This window comes from Chiloscyllium punctatum, chromosome 12 (assembly GCF_047496795.1).
Source record: "Chiloscyllium punctatum isolate Juve2018m chromosome 12, sChiPun1.3, whole genome shotgun sequence".
NCBI classification, from domain to species: Eukaryota; Metazoa; Chordata; class Chondrichthyes; order Orectolobiformes; family Hemiscylliidae; genus Chiloscyllium; species Chiloscyllium punctatum.
Window position 1 is genome coordinate 60,337,038 of NC_092750.1, and position 22,513 is coordinate 60,359,550.

General features: G+C 39.8%; 1 protein-coding gene across 4 annotated transcripts in view; it reads left to right on the forward strand.

Moving 5' to 3' along the window:
* The window catches only part of LOC140483870 (metabotropic glutamate receptor 7-like), a 751,467-nt gene that overhangs the window by 652,297 nt on the left and 76,657 nt on the right, over window positions 1–22,513 (forward strand). The gene's annotated exons all lie outside the window — the stretch shown is intronic.

The following is a 22,513-nucleotide window of genomic DNA, read 5'->3' on the forward strand; positions in this document are numbered from 1 at the left end:
TTGAGTCTTGAAATTACGATGGAGTAAATCATTTTCAAAGTGTCAAATGCTGTATCAGCATTACTCATGCAACGTTATGCATTTAACATTAGTTGAAGAGGTTTCATCTTTATACCAATGCTACATTTAGGGGCTTAAGTTGGCTGTGAAAGTTAAACTTCACCCAAATCCCATGTAAAGTGAACTGTTTTCCCCCAGTATGTCTTACCCTTCTTCTCTTTGGTGCTAAATCATCCCTTGACTCTATTTCACGGCTACATTTAGCCAATAATTGCAGTGACCATGTGGAAGAGAATTAAACACCTATGATCCATACTTGATAAATGGCCACTTATGTAGTTACTTTAACAGGTTATTTGGAAATTAGTAATTTGTATTTAAGTTGCTCCCAGATACTTTCTGGAGGTATAATTACTGGCACAAAGGGACACAAGTAGATCATGCTATTGAATATCCTTTCAAGGCTCTAATACACCATTGGCAGTAATTCACCAAAACCTAGTATTTATCAGTATCAATGGATGTGTTGGACAGACATGACTATTTTGATGGCTCCACATTATTAACGTTGAAAATCCATTGCAAGTATCTTTTGCAAAGCACATGGTGTTATATTTTTGAATGGCCATAGAATACATTGATGAAAATCAAGCACTTTAAATTCAGAATTGTTGTCTGGAAATCTACATTGCTGAATTTGCTGCTGCTGCAAATATCACAGTATCTAAAGGTGAGCTCAGTACTTAGCATCAAGAATCCTGATGAGGGGCTTTTGCCCGAAACGTCGATTTTCCTGCTCCTCGGATGCTGCCTGACCTGCTGTGCTTTTCCAGCACCACTCTAATCTTGACTCTAATCTCCAGCATCTGCAGTACCCACGTCTGCTCAGTATTTAGCATGCCAGGTCACTGGAGAAGCATCAACAGAAGAACTGAAGAACTAAACTATATTACTAAATCAATGAGAACGGGGATGCTCCTGAACTCTCCTAACATCTCCTTAGATGCTTGGATTTAAATGTTCTGTAATGTCCTGAGAATATATTAACTTAAGAGTGTAAAGCGTTTTGGTTGCACGACATCTTGAGTTGAGTTTGGCCCTCAGCTAAAGGGTGCCCATTCAATTCATGGAGGTGATGCAATCTCTCGGTTCATGTAATTGAGTTATTGGAAAAAAATTGAGGAAATCTTGCGGACTTTTGATCTTGAAATCATGTGACACTCCCTCCCTTTCGAATCTCTGCCAGCCCTCCCACCATTCTGGACCTTTTAACTTCTATATTTTAAGCACTCCAACATCGACAACCATGCTGCATGGCCAAAGGTCTGGAATTCCCGCCTTAAATCTGTCCACTTCTATTTCTCTTCATTTTTCTTTGGATGTTGAACAAGTTGTTGTCCATCAGCCCTAATTATCTCTGTCTGTCTCAGTGTGGAGTTTTGTTTCAGGCCATGGGACCATATGAACAGAAGCAAGCCATTCAGCCCATTGAGTCTGTTCCATCGTCCGATGAGATCGTGGCTGATTCGATAATCCTCAACTCCATTTTGTTCCCTTTTCCCCATACTAATTCCACATTAAAAATCTGTTTATCTCAGCTGTGAGTATGTATACTGACTCAGGCTTGACAGCCCTCCATGGTCCAGATTTTCACAGATTCACAACCCTCTGAGAGAAGAAATTCCTCTACATCTCTTTCTTAAATGTTTGACCCCTTATTCTGAGATTATGCGCCCTGGCCCTAAACTCTCCCAAAAGGGGAAATAAATTTGCTGCATCTACCCTGTCCAGTCCTCTAGAATCTTGTAGGTTGCCTCTCGTTTGTGTATATTCCAATGATTACATGCCCAATCTAGGCAACTTCTCTATTAAAACAGTTCCTCCACATCTGGCATCAGCCTAGTGAACCTTTTTGAAATGCTTCCAAAATCTGTTTCTTTGGATAAGGTGCCCACACTGTTCAGGGTATTCCAAACTTAAAACCAGTGCATCAAGTATTTCACTTGTCACGTCTTGTAACTCTAGAATGAAGTTTATCAGGACCCAGACACTTGTTCGCCTGCAGCTCCAACAACCTGGATTATCCGAACATCAATTATCTGAATTTTGGATAATCCCAAGATCTCAAAGTCCCGTGAAAACGCTATTAGGCAACTCAGCGTTCGGTTATCAGTTAAACAGCATTATGGCGTGCATGGCTGGATAACCGAGAAATGTTCGGATAACCTGCACTCATGAATTACTGCTTGTTTACGATTAGATCGATTATCTGAACGATCAATTATCCGAACAAAATACAGTAAAACCACGATTATCCAAACAAGACAGATGGGGAGCATTTTGTTCGGATAATTGATCGTTCGGATAGCCTATCTGATCGTTAATTTATGCTTGCTGGTTATTCGGCAATGCACACTGTAATGCCTTTTAACTGACCACTGAATGCTGAGTTACCTAATACCATTTTTACGGGACCTTGAGACCTTGTTCAGATAATCTGAAATTCTAATAAGTGATGTTCGGATAATTCAGGCTGTACTGTACTTCCCGCCCATCTCATTCAGATAATCAAGGTTCTGCTGTACTCAGTAAGCTTCGTCTGGTGATTGTGATTCCTTGACTTCCTCTTTCTTTTTAATTTCCTGTTCTGTACCCTCTGCACTGAAAACTGATGGATAAAGATCTTCTTTAATTCTTCGGCCATTTGCCGCAATCAATTTTCCAGACTCACGTTTCTATTGTTCACTTTATTAACTTTTCGAAAATGAAATTATAGAATCTCCTAGCATTTGTTTATTTCTGGTTAACTTCCTCTAATACTCTAATTTTTTTCATCCTTCTTCATTATTTCGTCACTATTTTAATGTTTTATCCAAACCAGTCAATCCAATTTTTCTTTAAAGTTCAATACTATCTTTAACCTTTCTAGTTAACCGTGGATGCCGATTCCATCCCTGGAATTCTTCTGACTCTTTGGATTGTGTTCATTCCTTGTAATCAGAAACATCCTCCTAAATATCTGGCATTGCATCTCTTTTGACCTATCTTTCAGCAAAATTTGCCAATTCGGTTTTGCTTTCATGTTCCCATAATTTCCTCTATTTAAGTTTTAATAATTTTTTTTCCTTCCTCCCTCAGACTGAATGTTAAATTCAGTCATAATTTGGACACTTTTATCTAGTGTACCTTCATAGTGAGGTTACTAATTAATTAATTCTATCTTATTACAGGTTACCTAGACCAGCATGTACTGTTCGAAGAAATTTCCATTCAATTTTTCATCTATGCTTCTTTTGCTCACCTGAATTTTCCAATATATTATAGATTAAAGTTTCTGATGATTATCATCATGTCTTATTGACAAACATTCCTGATTTGTCCCTATATGTTCCAGATACCATGTGTTTCCTGTCATCATTTCTATAAATGACTCCTTGTCATTATAGTTTCTCATCTCTACCCAAACCTTCACTACGTTTGGTTTCCTGAATTTAGGTAATTCCCCCTCTGTTGTGTTTATAACCATCATTAAATGACCACTTTTCTTAACTCCCTGTCGAAATGTATAGTACCTTTTTAATATTCAGGTACCAAACCACGCCACCTGTAGTTGCCATGTCTCTGTAATGGCTACTAGATTGTGCTTATTTTGCTAATTTGGGCTCTCAGTCCATCTGTCTTATTTTGAATGTTATGCGCATTCAGACAGTGTCTAGTTTTATTCTTTTTATAATCTCTAGCCTTGCCTGTTGATTGGCTCTTAGATTTGTGTTCTCCATCCTTGATCATGAGGTAATGTATATGGTGATGGCAACAGCAGTCATGCACAAGTGACTGTAAAAAAAGGATGGAAAAGTCTGAATTAGTGAGAAGTGTACTTGAGAGAACAGTGTAATGTGAAACAGAGCAAATAAAAGAGTTTGCAGATACCTGCGGAGTCGGACCATGACATGAAGAAACTCTTACAGGCTGCAAACTGCTAGCAGAGACCAGTATAGCCATTTTACCAAAGAATATAACTCCAAGTCATAAGATTTGTATCAACACACACTGAAACCCAGAAAGGTTTATTGTAACAATACGCTGTCTGAGCAAGTAAGCACAGTATTTGAAGAGTAGTTTTTCACATAACACTCACTGGAGGATAGAAAACGCTGTGGGGGCTTTGTAGTCTCTTAAGGTCCTTCACATCTGTAGCTGGAGGCTATACAAACTGATGGATGAGGTCTCTATGACCATGAGAGGACAGCAGAGCCTGCACAGGTAAGTGGCATGGGTTTTACTTGTTCCCCATTAGGGATGGTAGTTAATCGAAAAAAAAACAAATATATTTTTGTGGCTTAAAAGCAAACAACAGATGCTTCAGTCGGAACTTTCAGTTATTGACTTGAATCAGCAGTATGACACGCGGGCCAAATGTGAACACAGTGCTTCGTGTTTTGAACTATGTTGATGGTGGCCAATAGCCACCTACTCTTCCTCTGCCTCTTTTTCTCTTGAGCCTTGTGCCATGTCACCAAGCTCAAACCGCATCTTTGCTTCCGACTGCACAAATCCCTGGCATACACCATGTCACACCAGTCATTGGTTGGTTAAAAAGCATTAGTGCAAGTCCCAGAACATCCAAAACATTTGGCTGATCAGTCAGTGAGTTTTGGTTGTGGGAGGAAGGTGTTCAACCAAGTCGCAACTGCTGAATGAATGCCATTGGTACAAAGTGGTTTCATTGATGTTTACTGAGCAATATGCTTCGGAAAGCCTTACCCATGTTGGAACAGGGAGGTGGAAGTGTTGCATGCGAGTGGAAGAAGGAATGTATTATTGAGCAAGTAATCTGAAGGCAATCTGTCAAAACAGTGTGGGAAGCGCATCTGATGCAGAGAGCTCAAAACTGTCACTGGATAAATGTAAACTGCAAAATAGTGTTCACTGCCAGCCTTTATTTTGACAAAATGCTACAAAAAGAAAGACAGGGGATAAGCAAGCTATTTATATTTTTGCAAATAATGCTTTCTTCAATCCCTCCTCCCAAGGTGAAGAGGTACTTTTATATGTGGTATTTTAAATACTGAGCATAAAGATACGTGAATGAATCAACAACTTCAGAGCCTTATAAATAACAGCTTAAGTTTAACTGAAAGTTGTGGTCTTGGTCTGTGATCTCACTAGAAAGTACTTTCATTACAGTGTTTTTAGTCTTGGCAACTGATTTTACAGCTAATAATTTCATAGAAAGACACCAATCATTAGATCATGCAGTTTAGTTAATTATGCATAAAAGTACAACCAATGTTCTTATCAACAAAACACATGCCAATCTCGTAAAGGATGGTGCAAAAGCCCTTTGTTTCATGAATATGTGGGATATGTGAAAGCAAGTCAAGAAACTCTATGCTTGCTCCATCAGTTGCTGCAAAATATTTTGACTTAGATGCCAGAATACTGAAAGCTCAAAGGTCCATTTGGAAGTAGTTCCCTTGGGTGCCAATGACTTCAGTAGAAAATGGGATGATGTCCTTCAATCTGAATTTAAGGAGCTAAGTATAATATTAGCAAGCAGGGCCATACATATAATAATGGCTGGATTTCTCCAGTGCCGTATATGAGTGAGCACAGAAGCAGGAGGGTAAGGAAGATGAATGAATGATTTAAACGTCGGTTCAGGAAGGAAGGCTTCAGATTCCTGGAACACTGAGACTGGCACTATTCAAAATAGCACTTGTACAAGCTGGACAGAATACACCTGGATTGAGTTGGGACTGAGTTCCATGCAGTGCATTTTGCTAATGCTATTGAGGCAGCTTGCAGTAAATTTAGCAGGAGTGTAGGGACCGAGAGACAATATTAGACAAGAATACCAGAGCTCATAAAATACGTGAGGAGACAGATAGCACTAGCATAGTGAATAGCAAGTTTTAATAAGTGACATTAGAATCAGGGAACACATAATTATATCTAAATTGAAGTTACTGGACAGGCAAATGAATGTATGAAGCAAAAGTGAACAAGATTGATGAATTACAGGCACACATTTCCATGTGGAAATATGATGCAATGTAAACAGAGACACAGCTCAAAGAAGGGCATGACTACTTGTTAAATATTCCTAGTACACACAGTATTCACAAATGATAGATAAGGCTGAAGGGTGATCGTATTAGTGAAGGAACACATTGCAATGCTGGGGAAAGAGGAAATCTCAGAGCATTCAAAGACAGAATCAATTTGGCTAGAGTAAGGAACAAAAAAAAGCATGTAATTGCTTTGCTCAGTGGATTCTATAGGCCACCAACCAGAGGGAGGAATGTAGCGGAACGAATCTACAGGGAAATTACAGAGAAATGCCGATATTGTAGAGCAATTATAACGCAGGACTTTAATTATCTGGCCATAAATTAGGACACTGTTAATGTAAAGGCAAGATTATATTCAAGTGAATGTCCCGGAGCAGTATGTGTCCAATCCAACTAAAAAGAATGCACTGTTGGATCTGGTTCTTGGAAATGAGGTGTGCTAAGCAAATCAAGTGTCTGTAGCGTAACATTGAGGTGACAATGCTCATTTTGTCATAACATTTAGGATGATAGTGGAGTATTTCAATAGTTAATCCAGAGTAAGAAAAGTCAGTTGGTTGACAGCCTGCTTCAATGGGGCAAAAATGACGCTGGACAGGATGAACTGGAAAATGAAGGTTGGTGGGTAGACTTGTAACTGAGCACCAGTCTATACAAAAAGGAGATAATGATAAAGAAGAAATGTTGTGCTTATGGCAAGTGTCAGGTAGAAGATATAGTTGAGAACCAAAAGGAATTCAGATGTTTCATAAGGGAAATGCAAGCACATATTGAGAAGCACAGAGGAGTTATAAGAAAAGACTGCCAGCCAACAAGGTGACCGCTGAGTTTCCTATTGATAAAGGGAGACTAAGGCTGTCAAATGAAGTTCAATGCAGAAAATTATAAGGCTATATATTTGGCAGGCGGAACATGGATAGACAATCATGTGATATGAGTTGGATTTTAAAGGGGGTGCAGGAGCAGAAGGATTAGAGCGTATATGTGCACAGATCATTGTTGGTAGGGCAGGTCGAGATAAAGCATAAGTTAACCTTGTCTGACTTGCTCTTCTAGCTATGGTATTAATGTGGTGATTACACTTAAGTTTCTGCTTGTGCTGCAAGCAACTAATAACAGTAACTTAGCTAAATTGGATTCAAATTAACCAAACTGGCAATGTGATCTTCATCTTATCTACAAGAATTATTGAACTAGAATTGTTCTTTCAAGTGAGTTATTTTACGGTCCATTGTTTAAAGAGCTTTGAAACCCCCGGGCTAACCAAATCACGGTGTATTGTCTCTTTAAACTCTTTCACATTATACTTTGTTCACCCTTGCTGTGTAAACAGCAGTGGGTTTAATTTTCAAATAGGTAATTTGAAAACCAACAATTGGAAGCTAGAAAGATGTTTATGTAATTCTAACTGAGAAAATGTGCGTATTTGCTGGAATGCAGGATAATTACTATTATTATCATAATTATTCCAATTTAATTGTCAAGTTAGATGATGAATTTAAGCTGTAGTGTTTTTTTTGGTCTTTTTAATGCTCTCTGATTTTAACCTCATTTTTAGATGAATGATTGTTCAGTTACTATGGAATAAAGATTGTTTGCATTACTAAAGTATATATTACAAATATCCTACTCCCTCCACCTTCGGCTAACAACTCTGGGTAAGACAGTGGAGTGTGTGGGTTGCAGCACTTTTAAAATTAGCACAGCTCTTTTACCTCAGTGGTCTCCTGCTGGAGATGCTTTGTCCCACCAAGATAGTGTTTCATAAGGCATTTCAATCAGATATTCCTGATACTAATAACAGTAACTGGAATTGCCAAGTCATCTTGTTTCTTCCCCAATCTCTCCTGAATTGCTCTGACTTTGAATTACTTCCACCAACACAAATAACATTTCTGAGCCAAACACCTATTGCAAATGGAGTTAAAAAATCTCACAACACCAGGTTATAGTCCAACAGGTTATAGCACAACCACCAGATGAAAGAGCGGCGCTCCAAAAGCTAGTGTGCTTCCAATTAAACCTGTTGGACTATAATCTGGTGTTGTGTGATTTTTAACTTTGTACACCCCAGTCCAACACAGGCATCTCCAAATCATTGGCAAATGGAGTAACAGAGGAGGGGCTGATTGTCTGCAGATTCTCAAGTTATTAAAGAAGTCAGTTCGATGTTGGTAAATGTCTTACCTTTGTGTACAGACCACAGAATACAAATTTAATGAGGCCTCTTTAAACTTATGCAAGGACATGGTTAAATCATAGTTGGAATTATGTACTTTATTTGTCAGCATATAAAAGCAGGGAAAGAGAAGTATAAACTAAACAGCTTATGAATTATCAAAATGTGGTGGGAATGTGTGTTTGATTGAATGCAAAGAGGCTTCAATAGGATTTAGACAGGATAAGTGAGTGGGCAAGAATGTGGTGTGTGAAGTATCATATAAAGGCCATTTTGGCAAGAAAAACTGAAATGCAATGTATTGCTTAAACCATGAGAGATTGGTAAGAGTTGGTTTTCAAATAACCTGGGTGCCCTTGTTCACAAGTTATCACAGTTTGTAAAGCAAAGGGAATGTTGGCATTTATTGCAAAAAGATTTGAGTACCGAGTAAAGAGATCTTGCAATTATATAAAAGCTTGTTGAGAATGTTAGGACTGCAGATGCTGGAGTCTATTGCATCCGTTGCACCCAGTGTGGTCTTCTCTACATCGGGGAGACAGAACGCCGTCTTGCAGATCGTTTCAGAGAACATCGTTGGAACATCCGCACCCACCGCCCCCTCACCCCCCCCCTCCTGCCTTTCCACCCCACCTCCGTCAAGGACATGCCGGTCCTGGGCCTCCTCCATTGCCAAACCTTTATCACCTGACACCTGGAGAAGGAACACCTCATATTCCTCCTTGGGACCCTGCAACCACACAGGATAAATGTGGATTTCAATAGCTTCCTCATTTCCCCTCCCCCCACATTATCCCAGTCCCAAGACTCCAATTCGGCACCACCCTCCAGACCCGTCCATCACTGCCCCCTCTGACTTATCACCTATCACCTTCTCCCTCACCTTCATCCACCTATCGCTTCCCCAGCTACCACCTCCCTATCCCAACCCCCCCTCCCATTTATCACTCAGCCCCGACGCACAAGCCTCATTCCTGATGAAAGGCTCATGCCTGAAACATCGATTCTCCTGCTCCTTGGATGCTGCCTGACTGGCTCTGCTTTTCCAGCACCACATTCTCTACCCATTAATCCTGAGGTGGAAGGATTGTCCTATGAGAAGAAATAAAGGAGACTGGACTGATATTCTGTAGTATTGAGAGAAGAATGAAATTTAATCTCATTGAAGGTTTCAAAATTGTTACAGGGCTTAACAGTAAGGATGTTCCCTGTAGTTGGGGGTTAGTTGTAGAGGGGGAAAGGGGGAAATCTAGAGGACTGAAATGTGGAGGAATTTCTTCACTCAAAGGCTGGTTAATCTAGGATGTTCCCACCCAAGAGTGCTCTGGAGGTTCAACTATTGAGTATATTCAAGAGATTTTCATATTTTGCGGTATTAAAAATATCATGGAATATGAAATTGTGTTGGAAATGGTATTGAATTGGTCAGCTGTGGTCCAGTTGAATGGCAAAGTAGATTCAATGGGCCAAATGGCTTACTCCATCTCCTATGATAAGGAATGAAGTATTCCACATTAGATTAGATTCCCTACACTGTGGAAACGGGCCCTTCAGCCCAACAAGTCCATACCAACCCTCTGGGTAGCAACCAACCTCGACACACTCCCCTGCATTTACGCCTGACTAATCCACCTAACGCTACGGGCACTTTAGCATGGCCAACATCACCTAACCAGCACACATTTGGATTGTGGGAGAAAACCGGAGCACCCGGTGGAAACCCACGCAGACACGGGGAGAATGTGCAAACTCCGCACAGACAGATGCCCGGGGTGGGAATTGAACCCAGCTCCCTGGCGCTGTGAGGCAGCAATGTTAACCACTGAGCCACAATGCCGCGGATAAGAGAGTTCTGACAAATTGAGCTTTTGTCAATGCAATGAATGCTAAGGGTTGAAAATTTGAAGATTTGAAGGATTTGATTATTAGCATTAGCTGAAGGCAATCGTAGTTGTGGGTATGTTCGCTGAGCTGAGAAGTTGATTTTCAGATCTTTCGCCCCCTGTTGGGGACTTCTCAGCTTGGCGAACAAACCCACAGCTATGACAGCCGGCACCCAAGCTACAAATCTTTACACAAACCTTGAAGTGAAGATAATCACAAAATGTGGTTTGACAAGTAAAAAAAAAAGTCCTTATACTGATTCCTCGACAACTTGTGCAGGAATATTAGATAGTTGTTTTGTAAAAAGCTGGAGGAAAGTGTTTGGGGGGTGGGGTAAGCAGGAGAATGAGATTAGCCTATCTGGCTTGTGAGGAGAGAGACTTGACTGCTCATTTCTGTACAGTTTATGTTTTTCAACTTGGTTATAACGTTCTATTGGTGAATCATCTAGAGTTAAAAGATAGTAACAAATGACAGGTCCGTGACAACACCATCAGTTGTAGATTTTCTTCCTTATTCTGCATTGTCATAAATTTAACATTTGTTGCCCTTCCTTTATTTAAGGTTGGGGTAAAATGCCAGGTCCTATTATCAACTAGAAATGTAGATATTTCTTGATCATACAAATTGCAGCAGTTCAAGAAGGTGGCTCATCACCAGCTATCAGACATTATAGCAGAAGGGCAGTAAATGATAGCCCTGCTAGCATCTCCCATATCCCAGACTAGATTTTTGTAAAAACTGCTTGAAAGTATTGGCAGAGTATTGGGGCAGAGTTAATATCAGAAGTGACTTTTAAGCTCATCTTGACATAATGTCCACGTGCTTACACTTTTTGTTAGGGGTTAATGTTAACAATTTGGCATGGGTGCCTTGATTAACTTCTATCCTGTGTGACCCCCACCCTCCTCTTCGCCCAACCCCCCACAACTCCCCTTTCTCCAACCATAGGTCATTGGTACTAATTACAATAAGTACCATGAGCAGCACGGTGGCTCAGTGGTCCCAGGTTCGATTCCAGCCTTAGGCAACTGTCTGTGTGGAGTTTGCACATTCTCCCCGTGTCTGTGTGGGTTTCCTCCGGGTGCTCTGGTTTCCTCCCGCACTCCAAAGATGTGCAGTTCGGGTGAATTGGCCATGCTAAAATGCCCATAGTGTTAGGTGCATTATTCAGAGGGAAATGGGTCTGGGTGAGTTGCTCTTCGAAGGGTCAGTGTGGACTTGTTGGGCTGAAGGGCCTGTTTCCACACTGTACGGAATCTAATAATCTAATAATAATCAGTGTTTACAACCAAACTTAGGTAAGCCCATTGAAGCATCAGAATACTGCAACCATGTAAGAGATTTCCCAGGATGTTGTCAGGTATGGAAGGTTTGAGTTGCCGTATAAAGGAAGGCTGGATAGGCTGGGATATTTTTCACTGGAGCATAAGAGGCTGAGAGGTGACCTTATAGCAGTTTACAAAATGATGAGGGGTATAGGTAGAGTTAATGGTAGTTGTCTTTTCCTGACAATGGGGGTATTTCAAGACTAGGGGGTGCCTTCTTAAGGTGAGAGAAAAGACATGAAGAGCAAATGTTTTGCATAGACGTTGGGTTGCATATGGAATCAACTTCCTAAGGATGTGGGCACAACTACAATGTTTAAAAGACATTTTGACAAGTATGTGAATAAGGAAGCTGAGGAGGAATAGGGGCCAGAAACAGACAAGTGAGACTAATTTAGTTTGGGGTTACATTCGGCCTGGGCTGGTTGAACTGAAGGGTCTTTTCTTATGCTGTTTGATTCTATGTGAACCTTCACATTTTCTATCATCTTGCAAACTTATCTGCAGCATGGATAAGTTGGACTGAAGGGCCTGTTTCCATGCTGTACACCTCTATGACTGCATAAAAGTGAGAATTTATTTGTATTACTGTTAGTGAATACCACTTCAAATTGTAATGGGTAATGATAGCAATGCAAGGATTAATATCTGTACTTTAAAATGATACAATTGTGCAATTGCTTATCCTGATCCAAACTTTTTACTTTGGCTTGGGATGAAACTTGGACATTAAAGCCTTTCTAATTAGATCATCACTTAATTATTCTGGCAGATTTTGCAGCAATAATCTTATCTCAGTAGCAACTGTTAACAGTTTAAGGGAAATTGGAACACTCAGGAAGTAGCTGATAGAAATTATTCCAAAGTATTTCATGTTGCCAGGTACAAACAGTGGCTTTTTTCCCACCAGTGAAGCCAGGGCATGTTGAAAGGGCATGCTATTTACTCCAATGTAAGGACAATCCAGGGTAAGGATGGAGCCCATCTCTCCAACACCTTTGACCACCATTGCATAAGGAAAAAAACAGAAAAACTTTCAAATGACGCGTACTGGTCCAACTCGTTTTGATAACCTCAAAATGGTGCTCCAGTACTAGCAGTATGTTGTCATGATTCATTGGGTTAGTGAGCTGGAAATCACGCCTGACTACTCCCCGAGTTCTGTCAAATATAAACATTTCATTAAACCACTAAGTTGTTCAAATTTACCTAACGGTCTAATTCAGGTTGTAAGAATAAACACACCAGGTTTATTTCATTAACAAGAAAATAATTGTTTATTGTAATCAAACTGTTTAAAGCCTATGGCAAGAAAGAAATATGAATTGTTTAAACCTCAAAACTTAAAGTCTACATCCTTTTAAAATATACATAAATGCACGCCTGTATGCAAACACACTCACTCATTCACTCACTCACTCTCACTTGACTTTGATGTGTTGTTTTCTTTCAGCTGCTTTTAACTCCTTTCAATTCCTTCCGATTCTGTGGTTAGCACTGCTGCCTCATAGCCACCGGAGACCTGGGTTCAATTCCAGCCTCGGGCAACTGTCTGTGTGGAGTTTGCACATCCTCCCCTTGTCTGCGTGGGTTTCTTCTAGTTTCCTCCCACAGTCTAAAGATGTGCAGGTCAGGTGGATTGGCCATGCTAAATTGTCCATAGTGTAGGTTAGTTGCATTAGTCAGGGGTGAATGTAGAAAAATAAGATAAGGGAATGGGTCTAGGTAGGTTACTGTTTGGAGAGTTGTGTGGGCTTGCTGAGCCAAATGGACTGTTTCCACACTGTAGGGATTCTGTGAAGACATGAAGCATACAGTATACAGATTCTCAGTCCTTGATTCATCAGTTGAGAATTCACCCCTTTAGTGCCTCTGAAAGTATTTTCCCCATTGCAAATCCACCATTGAAAGGCAGAAAGAGTAGTTTTTATGCTAAGTAAGAACAGCTACGAGATTTCTTTTTCCTGTTACTACTTTATAGAGGAGTAAGAGGAAAAGTTTTATGTGTTTTCTCTTTGGAAGTGAGAGGGTTATCCTCTATTGTCCAAATACAAAGCTTGGAAGCCCCTGCTCAGGAACCAAAATGGAAGTTGTTATTGTTCTGAGCTCTCCTGAACCCACACAAGTGGTCCTGCCTGAAGAAAACAATCAAAGGACTGTCTGTTAGCAAAACTATTCTAAACAAATACCAATTATGCCACTATTTCTAGCATTTTTCTCTGCTGCTTGAATAAAACAACGTTGTCTATACAGTTCACAATGTGTTCTCATCATGTTTCAAAGAAATACTGCAAGCACGTTTTCACACAGCATCATTACAATGCTCATTTCCAAGTATTGTTGGTGTTTTTAAATTGTTCTTTCCCTTTGAGGCTATCCACCTCTCCTGGCAATTGATCTTTATCAATTAGTCTACAGCAGATCCTGAAGTGAGGCTAGGAAACACCAAGTGATGAAAAGCTTTGGGAACCGTAGATTGAAAGCTGTATTTCTGCTTCCAAGCTTCCTACACAGACCATATGTCATGACTTGTATTGCTCATGTACGGAGTGAAATGCATTCTGAGATCACTGGCTTCAAACTTTGTTTATGTACCAGCTTTGGTGCCAAAAAGAGAAAGATTTCTATTTCATTGCAACATCAAAGGCAATGTGTGAATGTGCCCAGATTGGATACAGTACAACGTGATCCTCACAATGCACAAATTCACAAGCTTCTTTGACCAAGTGTGAGTCATTTATTGGAACAACTAATCAGAGTTGAATGGAGTGGGCTGAATATATAGTATCTTCTGAATTACAAAGCATTGGTAGCATTGCTGTAGAGCTGCTGTTTCATGTGAAAGATATTACCTGCAAAGTGGTGCCTTTCTCAAAAAGATTAAGTGGGTTGGCTAAAGTCTATGATGAAGCACATTGTGGAGGCAGCAGACTTGGTAGTTTAGTAACTCTTGTTGTTCTATAGTTTTCTTTGAAATATAGATTCAATTTTGGTTTGTTGTGATTTTTTATAACCACGGTGAGTCACCATGGTAAAACTGTGTTAACCAACTGTGAAGAGTAAAACCCCTCTAATCACTCATGGTAATTGGTGAGTTGTAACTTTGCAATGATGTCAGTATTGACTCCTTCTAGTAGGTCTTGCAAAATGTAAAGCTTGAGAACAAAAATCGAAATTCCTGTTGAGCCCAACATTGACTCTTATTGCAAATAATTTATTGATAAGCATGAATATATGATGGAAACGCATTGTCCAGGTGTATGCTTGTGAATTTGAGCCTCTGAGTGGCTGTGTAATATTTATCGAGCAGAACATGTGCAACAAACCTTATGTTATTCAATAATTAAATGATCATCTCCCTACTTAGTATCAGTTTATTCAATTCATTCAAGGAATGTGGGCATCACTAGTTAGCCCAGGATTTATCGCCAATTCCTAATTGCCCTACAATTACAAGGTGGTGGTAAGTTACCTTCCAAATTGTCTCACTGCTATAGGAAAAACGTGGTTAAACTTGAAAAGGTACAGAAAACATTCACAAGGATGTTGTCAGGGTTGGAGGGTTTGAGCTATAGGGAAAGGCTGAATAGGCTGGGACTAGATTAGATTACTTTTGTTAGATTAGATTACTTACAGTGTGGAAACAGGCCCTTCGGCCCAACAAGTCCACACCGCCCCGCCGAAGCGCAACCCACCCATACCCCTACATCTACCCCTAACCTAACACTACGGGCAATTTAGTATGGCCAATTCACCTGACCTGCACATCTTTGGAGTGTGGGAAGAAACCGGAGCACCCAGAGGAAACCCACGCAGACACAGGGAGAATGTGCAAACTCCACACAGAGAGTCGCCTGAGGCGGGAATTGAACCCGGGTCTCTGGCGCTGTGAGGCAGCAGTGCTAACCACTGTGCCAACCACTGTGCCACCGTGTTTTTCCTTTATAGAGGTTTATAAAATTAAGAGGGGCATGATGGATAGGGTGAATAGTCAAGGTGTTTTACCCAGGGTAGGGGAGTCCAACACTGGAAGGCATAGGTTTAAAGTGAGAAGGAAAAGATGCAAAAGGGACCTAAGAGGTAAAGGAAGAGCTTGAGGTTGGTACAAGTACTGCATTTAAAAGGCATCTGGATGGCGATTTGGTCTGGTCCATAACAATATGGATATTCATAGTCATCTGTAGAATTTACACTTCTTTTTGTTTAAGGCTGGGCCAACCCAAAAGACTATGGAGTCTCCAAACTGTCCATGTTAACACACTGGACAAAAGGAAAAGTTGTAATTCAGTGGCGACCATTAACCTTCCATTACACCATCAAGGTCTTTCCTATCAAAACTAGATTGGTTGGTCTCAGAAGTGTTGACTTACTGCACAGGATATGGAATCAGTGTATTGCCATCTTATTTGGAGCCCAGCTTGAACTTGCAAAATGCCATTGGATGAGGCAATGATGGTTTTACATCTATTTAAAAGATCAGCTATGATGTTGTTTGCAGAGGGAAAGATTTATGAAGTCATCAGCCAGTTTCTGGAGAAGGCTTGAGAACCAACTACAAGGTATCGATGTAGACAAAGCACTTTACGTGATCCAGTTTTAAAATACACCTAAGATCCATTCTCCTTTGACATTCAATGACAAGGAACCCACAGCCGACTGTAAACCCTTTGCTTCGTAGACCCTCATTTCAACTTTAAATTACTAACTCCATCTCGGAGATCACAAGGTTGCCACAAAGGAGACTGGAGATCTTAAACCAAAAGCTGAGTTAACTGCAACAAAAACAGAAATAGCTGGCGAAACCCAGCAGGTCCGACAGTGTCTGTGGAGAGGAAGCAGAGTTAACCTTTCAGGTTCAGGGACTCTTCTTCAAAACTGGAGAACTCTAAAACTTTTGTTTGTTGCTAACTGAGTTAACTGTTGTGCAAAGAGTTTCTACTGTTATCTGCATTCAATCTACGTGTATGTGTGAGTGTGAGAGTTTGGGTGGATGATGGAATAACTTAGGGTATTTGTGTGAGAATAAATGACCACTTTCAGTTTATATACCCTCAAATGTTTGCTACTGAATTATTTAATTGGAATCCACACTCCAAGGGTAAGAAAAGATACACCTTGTACTGTACAAAACATACTGATCTAGGGCAGGTCGAGAGCGCACATTATATCTGTGACAGGTGTAATATTAGAATCGTAGAATCATTACAGTGTGGAAACAGACCCTTCGGCCCACACGTCCACACCGATCCTCTGAAGTGTAACCCTCCCAGACCCATTCCCCTACGCTATTATCCTATATTTACCCCTAACCTACACATCCCTGAATACTATGGGCAATTTGGTATTGCTAATTCACCTAACCTGCACATCTTTGCAACGTGGGAAGAAACCAGAGCAAATCCATGCAGATACTGGGAGAATGTTTAAACTCCACACAGACAGTCTCCTGAGGCTGGAATTGAACCTGAAACCTTGGCGTTGTGAGGCAGCAGTGCTAACCACTGAGCCACCCCGCCACCCCGTATTGAAGGTTCATTTTTGGGATATGATAAATATTCTAATTATAATAATTAAAGAGGCTTACCATTTAAATTTAAACTATTATTCATGTATTACTAATTAATACTGGAATATCACAGAAGCATTCATTTTATTTTATTTCCACGCATATGTTCATAAATGTTAAAGTTTTCAGAATTAAATGCTCATGTAAAATAAAATGTAAATGGGACTTTTCAAACACATTCAGACATTTTCAAGTTTCATGCTTTTACCAAGCAATAGAAAGAATGTACTGACTTTGGTACAGTGCTTTATCACATTCACAGGACAGCATAAAACACTGCACAATGAATTATATTTGAAATGTAGTCATTATGAAGGCAATGCTGCATTACTGTCTGACTGATGCCATGTAAAATCATCAAAGGTACCAACACAGAGTCAGACACTGATCGATAGCCACATTGTATGCATACGCTCTCCATTGAGCTGCTCAGAATTTCACATTCCTTAATCAAATAGCAGACAGTGTGATAACAAGCAAATTTTTTCCACAATCAGTTTGATAGGAAATGCAGATAAATAGTCACCAATGGGCCTCAACATTGCTTTAAATGCATACGATAGAAAATCAGACAGTATAACAATTTAATGTTGTTGGCATACGAACAGCTCTCTTCCAAACTGCTAAAATTCCCAAATCCTTGATGACATTTACAAAATAGCTCTCATTTTCCTGTCCAGCCCAAAGAGACTCACTTCCTGGAAGGAAGTACTATCTGTCACTGTTCTTTCGCATAAAGAGAGTCAAAAAGGAAAAAAAAACACTTTGTTTAAGGAGCGAGATGGGGCCTTTTGCTTTCACACTTCATTCCAATGGCTTTAAAGAGAGAAGGAGACACATTTATTTATTAACTTTCACGACCGTTCAAGTTCGATAGTATGCTTGATAGCCAATGTTGTAGTTTGTTGAAAGGATGTTACTGCTGTAATTTAGAAAATATAGTAGCCAATATTGCACAGCAAACTTCCTAAGCAGTCATTTGATAATGATCAGTTAATCTGATTTAGTTATGTTGGTTGAGAGATGGATTTTAGCCAGAACACGGAGAACAAAATTCCTTTTATAATGACAGCACCTGGGAATTTACCTCTAAATAATTGATTGAATGTGATCCTCTTAAACAGGTACAAGAAACTGTCTCATAAATTACCACTGTTAAATCACTGATAATTTATAGGAGACCCAAAGTATTTCTTGGAAATAACTGTGGAATGTTCCAGTGAATGGACAGTAAATGTCACAAAGTCATTGACAAAAGTAGGAATATTCATCAAAATTTTAGTCTGGAAAAAAAAACTTTTCCTTTTTATTACTGGGATAAGTTATTGGGACAACAAGAAAACTTCATACTTATTATTTTTAATGAATAAATTATATTTGTGCAATAAAAAGAGGTTATTGGGACAAAATGTAGGAGCAAGTTACTGCAGATGTTGGAAAACATACTGAAAACAAGAAATGCTGGAGATTACAGCAAGTCAGACAGCATCCATGGAGAGACCAAGCTAATGTTTCAAGTGTAGGTGACTCTTCATTAGACCTCTGATGAAGAGTCATCCAGATTTAAGTCATTAGCTTGCTGTCTTCATGGATACTGGTCTGACCTGCTGTGATCGCCAACATTTGTTGTTCTCAGGTTATTGGGACAAAGTTTGCCATCAATTTTTGTTTTTGATTTCTGGTCATCCTGAGGACATTAAGGGGCAGAATGAGTAGTGTATTTGAGGTTGTCTTACCTGAAATACATTCATCAGGTCATTGGGTCTTTAAAATAATCTACATCTTTTCATGCTAAATTTTCAGGATTTTGATAGAGGCGAAAACCATGGAGTGGTAAGTAGGTTTACAGAATGAATTGTAGAGAAAACTGTCACAAGATGGCTGATGGATTTACCAACAATGTTAGAGCAAAGGTTGACAGGGCATCCAATGGCAGGAGTCAGAGGATCAGGAGGAAAGGGAGGTATAAAACTGGAGGAGGTTATAAAAGCTAGAAAATGAACAAATTTGAAGAAAAGGGAGTACATTGGACATATTGGGGATCAAAGACCCAGTTTACATTGAATAGGATCTATGTGATGAGCAAATAGAATTGGCACAGGCCAACAGATTTCTGGTCAAGTTATAATTTGTGGAAAGTAGCTTGGAAGAAGTATGTGGGAGCAATTAAATTTAGAGCTGAGAAAAATGTGTTTCATTGACAGAAGGGCTGTTGTGGTAATGGAAGTGGGCAGTGTTACAAAGATGGGAATAAGTGGTGTTAATAGCAACAATTTGCATTCATTTAACACAGGAAAAATATCCCAAGGTACTTCACAGAGATATAATTAGACAAAAATAGATGCTAAGCTAAAGCAGATGTCCAAAAGTTTGATTTTTAAAAAAGGCACTTGAAAGGCATCTTGAAAGAGATAGTCCCTGGAGGGCTATATGGAAGATCCAAGTGGGAGAAGGTATACTGCAAATGAATGAAGAGGTGCACAAGAGTATTAGAGTTGAAGGACTGGATACTCATCGGTTGGCTGTTGGTTGGAAGAGGTCACGGAGATGATTATGAGAATTTTAAATAGAAAATTTGGTGAACCAAGAGACACATTTTTCAGTGAATGTAACGTGATAATGAGAAATTGGAACTCTGAGCAGGATAGGATGTGACCAGCAGATTGCAGAGCATAGAAGGTAAAGGGTTAGACAGGAGAAAATTGAAAGTTGATCCATTGGAATGGATGGAATGGCTTTAAGTAATGGCAAATCCCTCAGTTGATAGTTGGCAATGGAGGAAAATGTGATCCAGTATGTCAAAGGCTGTAGGGAAGACAAAATGTCAATGAGGATTGCATTTATCATTTTGATTAACTTTGCTGCAAAAACATTAATAGCTGCAAGCATAACAAGGCTCGACGTCTGCTGAGAGTCAAGTAGAGTTCAAGGAAAGCTCAGCACGGATTTGACAAATAACAACACAAGGTCTTTGAGGCAAAGGAGTTTGGAAAGGCAGGGGACAGCTGGGAGATTGGTTTGCAACAAGAGAGGGTCAGAATCAATGAAAATGGACCCTTTGAGATCTCAAAGTGATGGTGCAGAGATGGAATGAGTAACTTGCTGGAGAAGTACTGATTACGTTCACCTTGGTCGGAACAGAACCACATAGGAACTGTCCCACAGTAGCTGGACAATGCAAGAGATGCGATAAAGAAGGTTGCGATAAAGAATGGCAGTGGAGAACTTTAAGGAGCCCACGGAAGAAATGTGCAGTATAGAAAGAAGGTAAAGAGATAATCCATGCAGCCCTCTTTAGATAGGAGTAAAGAATTACAAAAAATAGTAAAGAACTATTTCTTCTCTTTTCATTTCAGAGAATCTCACAAGGGGTGGCATTCAGCCAAGCTGATACATTTTGAACCCTTCCTTGGGGATAACTTAACTCTGTGATACAGAAATGAAAGCTACTCCATTCTGCGGTCATCGTGTTCTATTGAAAAGGCACAAATTGGTGATAGAAATTTTCACTTCCATGCTCCAGTAAGCATCATGTTCCAGGGTCATACTTAGTTGTAAAGGCACATTGGCATGCAGTAATCAAGTAGCTAAGCAGGCGCAAGTAGGTGAGACTGTTGACCAATTGGAAATAACCAATATCATTTGAGGTTAAGTTTCATGTTGAGCTATCAGTGAGGTTAATGTGAACAGGATTGAGTACATGGAGAACTGGAGAAAACCACTGGAAGATAAGGATCAATAGACTAAGCATTCAATTTCTATCCTGTCAGTTTGAGCCTAACAAAGAAGATCACAGCGATGGTGTAAAGATAATGGGTGAAGATTTGATGCAAGTAAGTATTTTCAAGTGGAGTCAATGGTAGCAAAATACAACAATATAGAAATGTAATTGAAATAATGGCCTGCATGGAATCATTGCAAGAGGTGGAGCTGGCTGTTATGTGATTGAAAAGTATCACTGTAACTGAACGGAAGAATGCAAAAGGCAGTTGAGAGATTGGCCTTGATATATCATCCAGAATCCTGAATACTTATGAGATGTGAAATCTGAGATGGACATGTCATTATGATATTGCTGGGGACCATTAACATTTAAATAAGAAATCCAGATACCACATTTTAATCAATAGAATTATACGTCAATTATACTAAAGCAAATATTATTGTATGAGATTATAATGGTTTTCTATTCATCAGCCCATGTAACATAGGCCACTGTAAGTCAGATTTATGTGAATCAGATATTTGGAAGTTTATGACGACATTAACTACATGAACTAACATGACACCTCACACGTGCACATAGTCTAGGTTCTCTGCTTACTTCGGCTACTAGTTGAGTGACTTACTGACTGTTTGCTTAATTGACCAATTGGCTGTTAGTCTGCACAGTGAATAAGACTTCTATACTAAAACATCACATGTTTTAATTATCATAAAGTAATCAAGCCTTTCAAGATTTGAGCAATCTCACAACCTTGTATATAAAATAATTAACAAAGGAAGTATGATTAGAAATATGGACCATAACTTAAGTGTTTTGCACCTAACTAATTCTCTTTTGAGAACTATTAATCTTAATGAAATTAACTGTGTAAGGGACAACCCATAAATATGTTAAAGTCCAGTAGAGAATTTTCCTCTGTTTCAGCTGTTCTCAGAGGTAAAACTTTCATTTTCTCCAATTTAGTAGCCTCAGTCATTCTGGTTACTTTTCTAGTATCTCCCAGCTAATTTAGTTTGATTGCTATCTTTTGCAATAAGACACTGAGAGACCACTGAAGATTGCCTTATTTGAAGCTTGTAAGACAGTGGTCATACAAGCTTCAAATAGGGCGATCTTCTATTCGTTGTTCCTCACAGGATTCAAGCTGGGATTAAGCTTCATTTCAGAGCTGAAGTTAGTGTTTTGTTTTGCTTTTCATGTTGGTCTGTCTAACTATGATTAATTTATTTTGGCCATCTTTTCCTTGTGATATGCAAATCACATCATAATGAGAAAATCCCCCTCCCTTCAAATTGATAAATGCCAAGTCTGCTCAGGCTCCATCCACCTTCATGATGAGGTAGCACCTTTGGGGTTGTTATCAAACTGACTTATCTTAGAGTTGAGAGTGTGATGCTGGAAAAGCACAACAGGTCAGGCAGCATCCGAGGAACAGGAGAATTGATGTTCGAGCATAAACCTTTCATCGGGAATGAGGCCTGTGGGTTGAAGCTGAAAGATAAATAGGAGAGGGGTGGGGTTGGGGGAGGTAACTGGGAAAGCGACAGGTGGATAAAGGTGAGGGAGAGGGTGATAGGTCAGAGGAGGCAGTGATGGACGGTTCCAGACGGCAGGACCGAGCTGGAGGCTCGGTGGAGGGAGGGGAAATGTGGAAGCTGTTGAAATCCATATTTATCCTGTGTGGTTGCAGGATCCCACTGTGACATCCGCACCCACCAACCCCACTGGCGTGGCTGAAACTTCAACTCCCTCTCC